This window comes from Adiantum capillus-veneris, chromosome 6 (genome assembly GCF_014529385.1).
Source record: "Adiantum capillus-veneris isolate H3 chromosome 6, ASM1452938v2, whole genome shotgun sequence".
Taxonomy (NCBI): domain Eukaryota; kingdom Viridiplantae; phylum Streptophyta; class Polypodiopsida; order Polypodiales; family Pteridaceae; genus Adiantum; species Adiantum capillus-veneris.
The window spans coordinates 137,998,399-138,011,461 of record NC_140936.1 but is presented as its reverse complement, the minus strand read 5'-3'; positions in this window follow the sequence as shown (position 1 = coordinate 138,011,461).

Genomic DNA, 13,063 nt, shown 5'->3' with positions numbered 1-13,063 from the left:
GGGACCAAACCTACTAGGGAAATAGGTTGGACAAGTGGTGGACCTTGAATGTAAACGCCCCATGTACAAAATATCACTCATGCTACTAGAAATAATTTGGTATTAAGGTCCATGTTTCAATGCAGCCTAGCTTGGAAAAGTGGTGGACCTTTGTTTCTCTCTATGTTTCAATAGATTTATCTTGGACAAGTGGTGTACCTTGGAACAAAACCCCCATGTAAATCATGTCATGGGCATTACAAGTGGTGAGAAAAAATACCATTCAAGCTATAACATTATAGGTTGGACAAGTGGTGGACCTTAACACCTAATTCCTCTTAATATAATGACATAGAGTGGACAAGTGGTGAATCATGAGACCAAACCTACTAGGGATAATAGGTTGGACAAGTGGTGAATCATGAGAACAAACCTACTAGGGATAATAGGTTGGACAAGTGGTGAACTTGAATGTACAAAAAATTATGGGTATGGGTATTTCAATGGAGCCTAGCAACTTGGAGACTGGTGGAGCTATAGGCTTTGTGAGCCTATTTCTCTCCATGTTCAATGGAACCTATCTTGGAGAAATGGTGGATGATCCTTCTCTCCATGTTCATTTCAATGGAGCCTATCTTGGACAAGTGATGGACATTTGCTTCTCTCTATGTTTTAATGGAGTTAGCTTGGACAAGTGGTGGGTCTTGGAACAAAACCCCTTTGTAAAACATAGCATGGACATTACAAGTGATGAGGAAAAATATCATTCAAGATATAACCTTATAGGTTGGAAAAGTGGTGATGGACCTTGACAAGTGGTGAAGGATACCATTTAAGATATACCCTTATAGGTTGGACAAGTGGTGGACCTTAACACCCAGTTATTCTTAATATAATGACATAGAGTGGATAAGTGGTGAATCTTAAGACCAAATCACTCATGCTACTAGGTATAATACGTTAGAGAAGTGGTAGACCTTGAATGTAAACACCCATGTACAAAATATCATGGTTTTAGGGTGTTTCAATGGAGCCTAGAATCTCGGAGACATGGTAGATCTTGATTCTTTCCATGTTTGAATGGCACCTATCTTGGAAAAATGATGGAGGTTACTTCTCTCCATACTTCAACGGAGCCTAGCTTTGACAAGTGGTGAACCTTTGCTTCTCTCTATGTTTGAATAGAGTTAGCTTGGACAAGTGGTGGACCTTTGCTTCTCTCTATGTTTGAATAGAGTTAGCTTGGACAAGTGGTGGACCTTGGAATGAAACCCCCGTGTAAAACATATCATGGGCATTTCAAGTGGTGAGAAAGGATACCATTTAAGATATAACCTTATAGGTTGGACAAGTGGTGGACCTTAATACATAGTTCTTCTTAATATAATGACATAGAGTGTACAAGTGGTGTATCTTGAGACCAAACCACTCGTGCTACTAGGGATCCTAGCTTGGACAAGTGGTGGACCTTGGAAAAAAGTCCCCCTGTACAACATAGATGAGTTTTTTCATGTTTTAATGGAAGAGAGATTCGACAAATGGTGGAGCTTGCTTATCTCCATGTGGATTTTAGAACTAGCTTGGACAAGTGGTGGAGCTTTGCTTTTTTACTCTTCATAATACAATGATGTATAGGTTGGTTACATGGTGAATCTTAAGGCCAAACCTATACAATGATGTATAGGTTGGTTACATGGTGAATCTTACTAGAGATGATAGGTTGGACAAGTGGTCAATCTTCTATCATTTCTCCATGCCAATAATTAGACAATTAGTAGAACTAGCATCTTTCTATGTTGTCTAGAGCTGAGCTTGGACAAGTAGTGGACCTTGCTACTCTCTTCCCTTGGATTATTAGTTTGAAGACTCATTATATATACTTGCTTAGATCTATATAATTACTCATTAGTTAGGTTACAAGTGGGTATGTAATTTGTTAGCCTCAAGGGACTTTGAATATTGAATAGTAAGAAAGTTAAGTGCTAGTTTGAAGATCTTTTGCTTATCTAAATTAGACTCTAACTCAATAATAAGTTTCATAAGTTCCACGAATTGTCCTATCTAGGCTCCAAAAGAGTCTTAATTGGTTTGTGCTAGATTCTAACTTCCTTGATGGGGTAGAATCCTAGAAAAATGAGGCACTATAAGTTTTACCTTAGCTCAAATGGATTTTTCACTTAAACTCGACTGCAATTTGGCTATCTAGTCTTTGTCTCGATGGAGTTTAACACTAGATACATAGTAGTGATATTTAAGCTTCATGTCTCTTCACTTGATCGAGATATGAGACCATACTTTCAAGGTCACCACTTGTCTTACCTAAAGACCAATGTGAGACATGGGAGCAAGAAAGCCATCCGATATTGTTTTAAGGACTATTACATAGGCAATCAATAACTTAAGTAAAGCAAAAAGACTTGGATCTTTCACAATTAATAACTTAAGTAAAGCCAAAAAGACTTGGATCTTTGACAGTTTTTTTCAAACTAAAAAAGCACAATCTCATGCTAACAAAACTATAAATCACAATTGAAAGGTTTGAACAAGAAAAAGATCAACAATCTTAATAAGAAGGATACTTTTCATTTCATTTGATGATTACAAACTAAAATAGTCTCTCAACAAAAATGATAAACAAAAAATGTAGGTGACTGCTTCATTATTTTGAGCAAAAATATCAAAATCTCTATTGATTGAGCTCCATCTAGTAGTATCCTTTGTAAGATCCTGCAAGAAGGAATAAAAAGAGATTTGTTAGATACCATGCACATGAGTGTTCAAGCATGTGTATCAAGAATATATGACATGTCACTAGTACCTTAGGGTTGCTTTCTATCCAGCCTTAGAAGATTGTTCTCAGCTTTCACCTTATTTATATAAGCCTTTGCTGTGGTTGCCTTCAAAACTCCTTTTGTGTTACAACCCAATTGCCTAGCTAAAGTGGTCAATTGTGACGCCTTCATGCTTTCAATGGGTGTACGCTCCTTTGCCAAGATCTCTTGTATTTGGGCTCTTCTCATTTCATTGCGGTGGCTTGTGTCACTTGCATCTTCAATGATAGTTTCATCTCTGTCACCTTTTGCAGGTGGTATTCTTCTTGTAAAGAACACCTTAGCTGACCACAAACATCATTTTTCTGCTTCCAATACTCCATGATTTGTTTGTATTCACTATCATTTGTCACTATAGGTTGTCCATAACGATTAGAAGCATATAACACATCAATCCCTCCTTCTCTCATCAAGCTGAATCAAGTATGCAGTAGCTCCTCCAAGAGCATATTGTCAACCATCTTCTCAGCATCAAATTGTGGTGGAAAAATGCAATTGTTTGCTGGTGAAATACATCCCTTGTAAGGAGAGTCATCAATAAGCACTGTTCTTTGTGGATCACATTCAAACCCCATGGCAATTTTGGCTAGAGGCTTGAACATTGCCTCAACGTTTGGATTGTCGGGTCTAAACAATTTTTGAGTTTGAGCGGTGTAGCAAACATCTTGCGACCAAATTGCAAAGAAAGGCAATGTATCCTCAGCTAAGTTGTTTAGTGCTGCAAGGATTTGATACACATTATTCCTAGTAGCTGTCGACCAAATTGCAACATTAAACCTTTGTAAAATAGTCTTCAAGAATTGGATGCAACCTGGCCTGAGTATAATATATCTTTTTGAATCCATTTGCACTGAGTTGTGGTGTGAGGATGGTTGAGGGGAACGTTTCAACAATAGACCATTTAAATCCAATATAATTGTAAGCATGGATTTCTCAACATCTACGCTACATGACGTAGTACCAATTGGCAATAGCTCGTGAGTGGACTTTTCAGTCTCTTTTGATGTATGTTGCATTTTTGAAGCATCGATTTCTTGGTTCTCATTATTGGAAGCTTGCTCAAGTTGCACAACACTAGACTCTAGTATAGAAATATCATCCATCTTGGGCACTTTAGAAACCATAGAATCTATGGATTCTATAGTTGTTGACTGAACCATAGGAGCATTATCCATCCCAGTTTGTGAATCTAAGAAAACACACACACAAATGGTATCTCAAAACCACTAGAATTTTATTCACCATATTTATATGTAGAACTCCTAGTAAGAAATTTATTTAAGGTAAAGTCGTTGTTAGAATCCTTGCAACCATTTTCAGCATTCGTACACCAAACACCACTTGTCTAAAATACAATCTACTAACTCAACATTTTCCATCCTACACTTTATTAAAGATGAGTACTTAAAGTGAAAACTAAAAGCCACCCTTGTTGAGGAAACATGGATACAAGGTCCACCAAATGTCCAACCTAGACTACAAGAAAATAATTAGAGATTTGGCTTAGATTTGGATTCAAAGGCCACCACTTATTCAAGTAAGATAACTCCACTTGTTTAAGACAGTAATGTTTGAAGCCCCACCACTTGTCCAACCTAGACATTGATTAAATTTTGGTAAGATTTATCACAAATCTAGAGTAGAATCAAGATTCTATGGCCAAGGTAGTCAAATATGTTAGACAACACACAAAGCATAAGAGCACTCTAGATTCTCGTTGAGCATAAACTAAACAATAATCAAATGTTATATTCACTTGAGATTTCATCCATGAAAAATGAAAATGATGCATGTACTTGAGATTTCCATCCATGTACAATACTTTACAATGTCAAGTAAAGTTATAGTCAGCAAACAACTCTTCTCCTGCTTCAACTTGACAAATAGTCTCAATGCATACATGGCCATATTCTTCTGACTTGATGTGTGAAGAGGTGCATTTATGCCAAGGTGGCAAATTTGGATCAAATGTATAGCGTACGTTGGGACAGACATTTGTACTGTGAGAACTATTTATATAGCCCGACACGTTTCCTTCTTCTACACAACCAATAATGTATGATTGATCTTCCTCTTCTTCTATGTTTGGATCCTCTAGAAGAGAATATTTATAAGCTCTTGGAAATATTTTGCATATCTTTTTCCAGTCTTGAAATCTATACTTATGCCCTCCATAGTTTAGAATAGTCAAACCACTTTCCAGGGTAGTATGCACAAATAGCCCATAACCAGCTCCTTCAATACATGAAAGTCGCACTTCAAAATCCACACCGTTAATATGGAAAATTACATCTTTGGGAATAGGAAAAGTTGGTGTCCCAAAAGGATCTTCATGCCAATCATAGTGTGAAATACATCTAGTTTTTATATCACTTAACTCCTTTGTGTCTGCAAAAAGAAGAAAATATTATGCATAAAATAATGACAATATCAAAGAAAGATATCATTATTTTATAGTCCAATAGGTCCATTGTATGGAAGACTTAGAGTGCCTCTTACATGGTGCCTCCAAGGTTTCCAAAAAATAAAATCATTGGAAAAAAAAGGCCACTGTGTCTCCAATCTATTGCCCATTTGAAGCATAGAGAGAACCAAGGTCCACCACTTGTCCAAGCTAGACATGGAGCATTGACACAAGATCCAACACTTATCCAAGAACCCTATAGTATATGTGGTAACATGGGATGCATTGATGCAACAAAAGTAGTCTAGCCTCCTCATCCATCTCTTTTTTCTTGTAGCCTAGAGGGATTAGTTTCAAGGTCTATCACTAGTCAAAAACTACACATAGAACATTGATACAAGGTTCCACCACATGTGAAACCTATCATCTCTAGTAGCATGGATGGTTTGATATCAAGGTTCATCGCGTGTCCTACCTATACTCTATTGTAGCATATAGATTCTGGTTTGGTGGTACTACACTTGTCCAAACTTGGCTTGTTGTTGATATCTGGAGGTAATCAAGGGTCCTCCACTTGTCCAAGTTAGGCATATAAAACAATTGCAAGGTCCACCATGTGTACAACATATGATTGATTATAGCATGCATGGTCTTATTTCATGGGCAACCATCTTCTCCCAACATGTGTCCAACCTCGGCTCCATTGAAGCATGGAGAGAAGCAAGGTCCACCACTTATCAAAGCTATTATTTTCTCCCAGTGCTTTCAAAACCCATAATACGTTGTACATGGGGGGGGGGGGGGATTCTTGTTTCAAGGTCCACCCCTTGGCTAAGATTGGATCCATTGAAACATAAAGAGAAGCAAGCTCTACCATTTGTCCAAGCTAGGAGCCATTGAAACATGAAAACCCCATAATATGTTGTATACGGGGGGTGTTTTTCAAGGTCTACCACTTGTCTAAGCTATGGTCCATTGGAACATGGAGAGAAGCAAAGCTCCACCACTTTTCTAAGCTAGGATCCATTGAAACATGGAGAGAAGCAAGCTCCATTGTTTGTCTAAGCTAGGCTCCATTGGAACATGGAGAAAACAAGCTCCACCACTTGCCTATTTTGCATAGAGATTCTGGTTTGAAGGTCCACCACTTGTCCAACCTTGCCTTCATGTATGGAGATAATCAAGAGTGCAATGCTTCTCTAAGCTAGGGACATAAAAGAGTTTCAAGGTCCACTACATATACGATCTATGATGGGTTGTAGCATGGGAGGTTTCATTTTAAGGTTGACCACTTCTCCAGCTCCGCTTGTCCAACCTCAGATCCATTGAAGAATGGAGAATAAAGGTGTACCAACTCTCCAAAATAGGCAAGACAATCTCTATAAAACCCATGAATTGTTAATATATGCTATGCTGTGGAGTTTTGTTTGAAGTTCCACTCCTTATCCAAGCTACAATCCATTGAAGCATGGAACTAAGTAAGATATATCTCTAGTCCAAGATAGGATCCATTGAAACATAGAGAGAATCAAGGTCCACCACTTGTCCAAGCTATGCATGGGTAATTGATATAAGGACCACTACGTTTTCACCTATACTATGCTCTATCATGGATGGTTTCATATCCCACCAATTTTCCAACCTATTTAGTAGGTTGTATTATGGGGGTTTGGTTTCAAGGTACTTCACTTGTCTTGAGGTGGGTTCCATTGAACCATGGAGAGAAACTATGTCTACCACTTGTCCGAAATATGCTCCTTTAAAACATAAAAACAAGGTCCACCACTTGTCCAAGCTAAAGTTTCTCTCCATTGAAGCATGGAGAGAAAACAAGGTCTACCACCTGTCCAAAATATGCTCCATTGAAACATAAAAGCAAGGTCCACCACTTGTCCAAGCTAATATAACAAATGGGTGTTGGTTACAAGGTGTACCACACTTGTCTAAACTAGTCTTCATGCAAGGTCTACCACATGTCCAAGCTATATGAGCTTGTTTTGAAGGTCTACCACACCTCTTGAAATTAGGATCCATGTAAGGTCCACCTTTTGTCAAGCTATGCATTTAATGAGTACTAAAACTAAGTAAATTGCAGTACTTAAATACCTTTCCAAGCTCATTAAGATTTTGGTCTCTAAGGCCGGCCACCACCACATGTCTAATCTATGCTCTAATTGATTACTTATGCTAGTTCTCAAAGTCCAAACATAAGCTCCCTTCTAGCAAGGTTAGTTTAAATTTAGGCTCCAGCACCTGTCTAAGCTAGGTTCAATTTATGAAGCATCACCATTTAACCATGCTACGATCTAATGTATCATATCAAGGGGGTATTGATAAAAGGTCCAAAACTTATTGAGTTCAAGCTCTTAAGTAATTAAGTCTTTGTGAGTATTAAATGTTATAGTTTTAGTCTACAGATCCACCATTCAAAAACTCAAGTAATTTACTATTTACATTCAAACCTTGAATGCTTGAGATAAAAAATACAAACTCAATCAATACTATATAAAGCAAAATCTAACATTAAGAGTATCAAATCAGTAACAAGAAACACTAACATGCACAAGAAACTCAAAACATACGTGTCTCCATTTCCAAAAAGTCCTCCATTGACAGAGGATGGTGTTGTTGTTGTTCTTCTTCTCTTTGTGGAGAGCACTCCTCTGTAACAGGCACAATGTCGCCTGATTGCGAAGTGGATTGTTGAAGTCCATCCATTTTTCTATATCTTCATGAGACTTAACAAAGTCTAGCAGCATGGTCTCCACGCTTTTTGCCTCCTCCACACTATCAATTAAGCAGATAACTTCTTTTTTCTGTTGTATTCCTTCTTGTGCAACCAAGGAGCCATCACCAAAAACATCAACAAGCTTGCGGTCTTCAAAACAATATGTACGAATGTAGTGCTTGACCAAAGCTCTTTTTTTGGCCTCCAAATATTGCAAATCTGACATATCGTTATCTGCTACTTGAAGAAGAGAACAATCAATTGGCATGGGATGTTCCTCTGATCTTCTTCTCAGGTCTTCAAATGCATTGCCTTGTCCCAAGAAGGCAATAACTGTTAGGAATTGAATTGCTCCTTTGCAAGGAGCTGATGGAAAGTGATGCAATGCACCACAACAATGGTAGCTCAGATTATCTCCCATGGCGTGAAAGGCACATTGCAATTTTGTGAAGTTAGTGAAATCCACAAATGCAAGAAAGACAAATCCAGGATCTGTTGACCCTCCAGCAATAGCCAAGATCCCATCCAAAGCATTGTTAAATGTCTCCTCACTCCACTTCAAATTGCCTCCAACGTTTTTTGTCATATCTAAAACACATAAGCCAATAGGCACTTTATTATTGAAGTGGCGCATCAAGTAGAGATTGCCTTCCATTTGTAGGCTCACCACATAGATTGACCATGGCAAATCTCTAGGCTCAGTTTTCTCCTTTTGAAGGTGAATTGCCCATTGCATGTATTTTATTGCTCCATCTGGAAAAGCCATTTTCTTTGTTCCACGCGTCAAACTAGATCTGATCCATTCCTCGCATAGCATTAAAATTGTTTTATAAACAACATCATTGATGTTATACATTTTGACCACCTCCTCCCAGTCTTTACATGGTGAAGACTCATTCAAATTGTTGAAGCCTTCAAGAAGTGCATCTTGAATCAATTTGTCTTGCTTCAACTGCTTGATTCGATCATACATGTCAGTTGCATCACCATCCTTTGCACTCTTTGACAGTAAAATCTTCTCATCTCTAATCTCTTCTTGAATAGTCTTTACCTCTGATTCCTCAAGGCCACAAAGGTATCTAAATACAGTTGTTGGGGGTTTCTTATTCTCCTCTTCTAGATTTTCAATGATTTCTATCCAGCAATCATAAACTAAATCAGTAGTAGCGTGACCATGTGTGCCTGTTTAGCAATCCAACTTGCTGCTGCACTCATTCTTGCCAATCGAAGAAAAGCCTAAAAAGAAATAGAGAAATAATTAAACTATTGAGCAAGATTTGTTAATTAAACACTATCAAAAAGACAAAGAAAATAACTTACATCCCATCCGGCACGAGATGCATGTCCCTCTGCAATTCCACTTGCTGCCTTTGGTGGTCGTCCTGAGAAGATCCATTGACTCCGTAAATGTCTCAATATTTGGCTGTAAGGTTGCTTGACATACAATGCCTGAGCCTCCTCATTTGCAATGGCAGATATAGCAGTTGCAACAAATGGAGGAGCATTCACAACAATGCGAGCCTTTCTAAATTTATACACGCTAATCAGTCTTTCAAAGATCTCTTTGTTGTTTTGTTCATTGTGAAGCAAAACTTTTGCAGCATAGATTGAATGCTGCCCATCAAGAATCCAATAATGATAATCTTTAATTTTTTTGCTCCTCTACCTCTTCTACTGCCAAAGGAGTCCCCTTCTTTGATTTTGCATTTCGAACAGGCATCAAATATGCACATGCTGCAGGCTTGGTCGTACTCCGTGAAAATCCAAATAACACACTTTCAGCGTGTTTTTTATCCATAATACGTGCATTATAGTGATCAGGAGCAAGCCAACAATTTTGAATAGGGATATCAAATTCCCTATATTGGAAAGGAAAATAATTTATGTACTTATTCATTCCACCTGTATCTTTTTCTTGTCCTTTCATGGCCTCAGCTTCTAAAACATCTGGATCCACAATTCTCATCTTTGACATTGAACCCTCTGTTGATGAGGATGCCAAAGATGCCTTGTCTACATCCAAAATGGAACTAGTTCGCTTAGCTTCTACTTTCTGCACTTTTGCTTGCTTCTTTGTGGATGGTGGTCGTGAAGCTTTCACCTTTTTTCGTTGTAGTGTGGCAATGATGGAGCTTTGAAGTTGATCTGCTGTGATATTTGGATTTGATTCTGCAAACTTCCATCCTCGAGAAAACATTGTCTCTTCTTTGTTTCTAGACATGCGCTCCAATGCATATGCTCCTGGAGATAGTTGAAATTCTAGATTCATTGGAACTAGAATGTCAATGCATTCCACCTCTGGATGACTATCAACTACAGAGACAGATGCTTCCACAACTTGTCCAACATCTTCAAACAAGCTGTCATTCTCCTTTTGGCAATAAATAGATGCACCTTATGAAATTGTGCACCCTCTATACCATGTATGTCCAAATACCATTTCCTAAGATCATTGCAAGTATAGTCAACTGAGACAGCAACCCTTGCAACCTGTTTTTTTGGAGCCATCTTTCCTGAAACAAAAAAAACCAAATGTTATTTTAACATATACTTTTTTGTAATGGATTAAGTTTGTGTGAATACAAGTTCCACCACTTGTTCAAGCTAGATCTAAGCAAGTATACATAGTGATCATTTAAGCTAGTAAACTAACGGAAGGGGAGAAGTAAGGTCCACCACTTGTCCAAGCTCAGCTCTAGACAACATGGAGAGATTCGAGGTCTACTAATTGTCTAATATAGGCTAACTATATTGAAACATAGAGAGAAGCAAAGGTCCACACACTTGTCCAATCTAGGGTCCATTGAAACATGGAGAGAAGGATGCTCCACCTTTTGTCCAAAATAGGTCTCCATTGAAACATGAAGAGAAGCAAGATGCACCATGTCTTTGAGATGCTAGGCTCCATTGAAATACCTTAAACCCATGATATTTTGTATATGTGGGGTTTAAATTCAAGGTCCACCACTTGTCCAACCTATTATCCCTAGTAGCATGAGTGGTTTGGTCTCAAGATTCACCACTTTTCCACTCTATGTCATTATATTAAGAAGATCTGGGTGTTAAGGTCCACCACTTGTCCAACCTATAAGGCTATATCTTAAATGGTATTATTTACCACCACTTGGAATGCACATGATGGGTTTTACATAGGGGTATGGTTCCAAGGTCCACCACTTGTCCAAGCTAACTCTATTGAAACATAGAGAGAATCAAAGGTCCACCACTTGTCCAAGCTAGGCTCCATTGAAACATGGAGAGAAGGATGCTCCACCATTTGTCCAAGCCAGGTTTGATTGAAACATGAAGAGAAGCAAGCTGCACCATGTCTCCAAAATGCTAGGCTCCATTGAAATATCTTAAACCCATGATATTTCGTACATGGGGGGTTTACATTCAAGGTCCACCACTTGTCCAACCTATTATCACTAGTAGCATGAGTGGTTTGATGTCAAGATTCACCACTTTTCCACTCTATGTCATTATATTAAGAAGATCTGGGTGTTAAGGTCCACCACTTGTCCAACCTATAAGGCTATATCTTAAAGGGTATTCTTTCTCACCACTTGGAATGACCATGATAGGTTTTACATGGGGGTTGGTTCCAAGTTCCACCACTTGTCCAAGCTAACTCTATTGAAACATAGAGAGAAGCAAAGGTCCACCACTTGTCTAAGCTAGGGTCCATTGAAACATGGAGAGAAGGATGCTCCACCATTTGTCCAAGATAGGCTCCATTGAAACATGAAGAGAAGCAAGCTGCACCATGTCTCCAAGATGCTAAGATCCATTGAAATACCTTAAACCCACGATATTTTGTACATGGGGAGTTTACATTCAAGGTCCACCACTTGTCCAACCTATTATCTCTAGTAGCATGAGTGGTTTGGTCTCAAGATTCACCACTTTTCCACTCTATGTCATTACGTTAAGAAGATCTGGGTGTTAAGGTCGACCACTTGTCCAACCTATAAGGGTATATCTTAAAGGGTATTCTTTCTCACCACTTGAAATGTCCATGATATGTTTTACATGGGGGTTTGGCTCCAAGGTCCACCACTTGTCCAAGCTAACTCTATTGAAACATAGAGAGAAACAAAGGTCCACCACTTGTCCAAGCTAGGCTCCATTGAAACATGGAGAGAAGGATCCTACCATTTGTCGAAGCTAACTCTATTGAAACATGGGGGGTTTACATTCAAGGTCCACCACTTGTCCAACCTATTAACGCTAGTAGCATGAGTGGTTTGGTCTCAAGATTCACCACTTTTTCACTCTATGTCATTATATTAAGAATATTTGGGTGTTAAGGTCCACCACTTGTCCAACCTATAAGGCTATATCTTAAGGGTTATTCTTTCTCACCACTTGGAGTGACCAGCATAGGTTTTACATGGGGGTTTTGTTTCAAGGTCCACCACTTGTCCAAGCTAACTCTATTGAAACATAGAGAGAATCAAAGGTCCACCACTTGTCCAAGCTAGGGTCCATTGAAACATGGAGAGAAGGATGCTCCACCATTTGTCCAAGATACGCTCCATTGAAACATGAAGAGAAGCAAGCTACACCATGTCTCCAAGATGCTAGGCTCCATTGAAATACCTCAAACCCATGATATTTTGTACATGGGGGGTTTACATTCAAGGTCCACCACTTGTCCAACCTATTATCTCTAGTAGCATGAGTGGTTTGGTCTCAAGATTCACCATTTTTCCACTCTATGTCATTCTATTAAGAATATCTGGGTGCTAAGGTCCACCACTTGTCCAACCTATAAGGCTATATCTTAAACTTTATTCTTTCTCACCACTTGGAGTTACCAAGATAGGTTTTACATGGGAGTTTGGTTCCAAGGCCCACCACTTGTCCAAGCTAACTCTATTGAAACATAGAGAGAAGCAAAGGTCCACCACTTGTCCAAGCTAGGCTCCATTGAAACATGGAGAGAAGGATGCTCCACCATTTGTCCAAGATAGGCTCCATTGAAACATGAAGGGATCTGCACCATGTCTCCAAGATGCTAGGCTCCATTGAAATACCTTAAACCCATGATATTCGTTACATGGGGGTTTACATTCAAGGTCCACCACTTGTCCAACCTATTATCTTAGTAGCATGAGT